We start from the raw sequence: 4,761 nt of genomic DNA, 5'->3' as shown, positions 1-4,761 counted from the left end.
TTTTTTATTGTTTTATTTCATGGGAAATGGGTGGTGTGTGTGTGTGTGTGTGTGTGTGTGTGTGTGTGTGTGTGTGTGTGTGATCCATTGTTGTCTGGCATCGTGAACAAACGTTTCACACTTAGACTTCTTCTTCATAACTCTGCTTTGCCAATTGAAACCAAATTTTACAGGAAGCTTCCTTAGCACACGGAGAAACATTTTGACCTCCAATAGGTCTGATGGGCGTGGCTCAAAAGGAGAAGATTAATCCAATTTAAAAAAAAAAAAAAAATCTTCTGTACTTCGAGAATCACTATAATAGAATGGTAAAGATCAATAGATGGTTTGTGAATGTCATTAATATTGGTGTCGTGAAATTTATTATGGCTATAATACAGAAATGTATTTAAACTGTAATTTCTTCATTGCCAGTTAAATTTGGTGGGGAGATTCTTTGACCCATATAGAAACACAAATCTGAATTTGGTCGCTTTGATCCCTCCTTAGGGGCCTGAGGGACGGGACTCAAAAGGGGGGAATTTTAAAGACAATTTTAAAAGATCTTCTCCACTTCCAAAAATGTCATAACGAATAGTCTTCATGCATAAAAAGGCCATTAGATGATTTATAATAGTTGTTATCTTCCTTTATGTTGGTTTCCCTGTTTGTCTCTGGGGAAGGGCTAAGTATTGTATAGAAAAATGTATTTAAACTATATTTTACATTTGGTAGAATGCTTCCTTGACCCATGGAGAAACACAGTAGTGAATTTGGTAATTTTGACCCCACCCATATATATATATGTATGTAATTTAACAATATTTCAACATATGACCTTTCAGATCGCAGACCCTAGTTTCAACCTGTAAAAAAGGACGCTAAGTTTGGCTAATCTACAAACCTGTAACACATTTGGATAAAGTTACAAAATATTCTTTAAAAAGTCTAGAACTTGCTTCATAATTATTACTTCTCAGACGCACGTGCGTTTTTAAAAATAAGAAAAATGTTTCTTGTATTAGTGGCTCTACTAGTGAAAAATATGCTTTAGTGTTTAAAAACTAGGGTCTGTCACTTTAAGGGAGTCACGCTGACGATACAGGCATGTATTTTAAAGGCTATCAATATGTCAAGACACTACTTATGATTGTGCCCCAACCCACCCACATTTGAGGAATTGTATTGTTTTTAGCATAAAATTTACTAAGCATGAATAAAATAATTTTTATCTAGACGAGTACGTCAATCTGGACCAATCAAATCGAAGTTACAGCATCGTACTTACAGAAAAAACTTTGAGGTCGCAGAAATTTCAGATTCTTGAAAGTATTCAACATATAAAATTGGTTTTATTAAGTTGTCTTGTCCATTTCACACATACATGACAATATAAGAGTGTTAAACAAGACATTTGCCGCTTCGGTACAATGTCATGACTGCGTAACCACATGCACGCGCGCACACGCGCACACACGCGCGCCTTAAATGGCATATTGATACCACAACTCGGCACATTTAACTGGAGAAATGAAACTACTGAACTAATCCAACCATGATACCCGAATAATGTAACAAAGCTCTAAAACAAATACCTGGTCAAAGGCAATCTCAGATATGGCATATCAACCAGACTAGTTTATTTCATAGATAACAATACTGTACGTGTGACACTGAAGAGGCACAATACAGTAAACTGGTGTTAGTATATGTTCTGATACGGAAGGAAGACAAAGCTTACTTTTCAGGTTTGTTGTTCATTTTTATAAGTATGTTGGTGATTGTAGTAATTGTGATAGTAGTGAGTTTTCTTATCTCATTTTCATTTTTAAATCAGTTTGCATGTGCTATGATATGTTACACACCTAAATATATATATATATATATTTTTAAATAACCAATTCGGGGGAGGAGAGAAGCTAGTAAACATTCTGAGGAGAAAAAGTTTAATAAAAATAAAATTTAAAAAATCTGAAAATATATATACAATTTAAAAAAAAAGGTGTTGAATTTGTATACCAAAACACAAGCGCACTTATATTTACAATATTTATATATTAAAAAAAAATCTTATTTGATTCATAAGTAAAATGCAGCCAGTGTTTTCTTCTTTTTTTCAATCGATACGCCATGTATAATTCAGGGGTTTCCCTAGAGCGATAAGCCGACACGGCCCGTGCTCCCTTAGCCAGCCAAGTAAGCGCCTTCATGTCTGGTAAGCGCCTTAACTGCAGGACCGTGTCGGCTTAATTTGTAACATGTATACAAAACAATGAAGCTGTGATCCGTAACGTCATTTTCTATCTTCTGATGTGAACAAACGGTTACATAATCTATTCGACACCTCAAACATAATAATACCAAATATTCAATTAGCATAATAGCGATCTGGCGACCGGTAACGAGAAACGGTGTTATCCAGAATACAGCGTATGCCTTATGTTTGCTAATTTTAATAATCATGGTTATTAATTTTAACGCATGCATTCGACATGTATGACAGCAATGTGACGGCGATTCAATGTCTGGAAGATATGTAACTTGCTATTTTAATTTTGTAAAGTCTTTGAACCAAAGTAATAAAAACAAACCGACAATGCATGTCAATTTGAATACACATGCCAGTTCAGGGCCGAACGACATGTCGGCTATCCCAAGGGCTGAGTTCAGCCAGACCGAGCGGAAACAAAACGTTCGCTACACTGTTTTGTGAGCTTCACGTTAAACCAAATGGACACGACGGACACCAATCAAGTGGTTCGCGAACGTTAGGAAAAACGTTTGTTGGCTGAACTGAGGAAAGCTCTCGGTGTAATATACGTCACGCTTCAGAGTCAGCTGACACCCACGTGTCAAGAGATATCGTTGCGGACATGAACAATACGATTACACAGGAGTAAATCTTGATGTAAATGTGTAGAAAAACAATAGTTGTTTGCATCAATGAATACCTAACTGCAGTTTCGTTATTTCCTTTGTCTTTGTTAATTTTGTACCTATGGTCGAGAGCACGCACTGAGATCGCGATCGCGGGAAATGTGCATGCAGTATTTATACAAATTGCAGTTAAACGTACACTGAATTAGTTTACAATAATCATATTTGTTAGATAATGCTAGATATATATTTGTTAAACTGTGAGATGACATTTAATAAGTTAGCTGGATTTTGTTTTTAAAGTAAAAATTTATTTTATTAACGTTTTGGGGTTTTTTTGGTAGTTTTTTTTATAAATGGAATATACTGTGAAGTCAGCATTCTTAGCTTAGGTATTTTACAAGCAGAAATCACAACAAGCATTTAACACGACGCTGAAATCAACAACAACAACATGACGCAAATTATGAAGTTGTTGGGGGTGGGGAATTGATGGGTTTTTTTTTAGAAAAAAGCCCCCCCCCCCCCCCCCCTCCCACACAAAAACAACCCCAACATGATTTGATGGATTGAAGACAAACACTTAACTGTTTTCAACTCACTACCCCACTTCTTTTGGCTTGATTTTTGTGTTATAATGATGCTAAATATGTAAGCGCCTTAAAAAAATCCTGGGGAAAGGCCTGTATATAAATACTATCTTGGGGCGTAGCCAGAGAGGAAAAAACGCCGAGGAAAACCCAGACGTAAAACAAAATATCGGTGTCATGGGAAAAATTAAATAAATCTGGGGAAATTCCAGACGAGGCAAGCGCAATCTAATTAAAATTAGCTCCACTATTACATGTAATAGTGGAGCTAATTTTAATTAGATTGAGGCAAGCGCCTCGTCTGCCTCATGCTGGCTACGCCATTGCTACTACCCCTCACCCTTAAAGAAAATCAGGAGACAGTTGGAGTTAAGCTGATGGTTTCAGATATAACGGGAAGTGTCTTGGCTACTCTAGTTCCGCAAAAAAAAAACACCCTCAAAATGTTATTAGGAATCCTAAAACCCTTTTTTCCATCATCTAATGGTGTATTATTGTTGATTAGACCCACGTAGCGTCTAGGGGTCAGATGGACCACACACACTCGTATGTACAAACGCGCGAATGCACAAACGCGCTAGGAAAACCGGTAATATTTTAGGGCAAAGGCTGAATTATTTTGGGTAGATTCTTCTCATACGTTGTATTCTTTGGCTTTTAAGTACTTAGTGTGGGTTATTTGATTATTACTATATAATATAATATAATATAATATAATGAGTAAATCAGGTTTCTCTATTACGTTATTTTATACATACATGTATGGAAATCAGGTCGTCTAAATTTTCAGGAGAACTTCCGTCAACCCCCTTCAATTATAGTGCATTCCCATACACCTATGCGTGTAGGAAATGGGAAGTGGACATTGTGATAGATAGGAAAGTGACCCATAAAAATTAATATTGAAATATATACTGACAAAATATTGAAAACAGAAGGTTGCAAACTATTTAAGAGCTCTTGCATTATCTTAAATTGTTTTATCGTTTGTGTTTTAAGAACAGTTCTACGCTATGCAAATAATCTTATAGAGTAATCTGTGACATATTAATACCTAGGCTGGCCCTATTGGCGTCCCCCTCCACCCATCTTATTGGCCTGTCTTACAATCCTGTCTGTTGAAACATGTTACCAGATAGCATGCTGTTGGGTGGGTCAGTGGTGAACCATCAGCAGCTTCGTCGTTTTGGCCGGCAAGACCACGTTCGCTGATGGGTAGCTAGTCAATAAATGCTGTTGGCTGTCGGCAGAATGCCTCTCATTAATCAATGTTCGCGCGACAGTGAATTCGAACTTTCATTTACGCCATTTGAGT

This window comes from Gigantopelta aegis, chromosome 4, assembly GCF_016097555.1.
Source record: "Gigantopelta aegis isolate Gae_Host chromosome 4, Gae_host_genome, whole genome shotgun sequence".
NCBI lineage: Eukaryota > Metazoa > Mollusca > Gastropoda > Neomphalida > Peltospiridae > Gigantopelta > Gigantopelta aegis.
Note: the sequence above shows the minus strand (reverse complement) of the source record.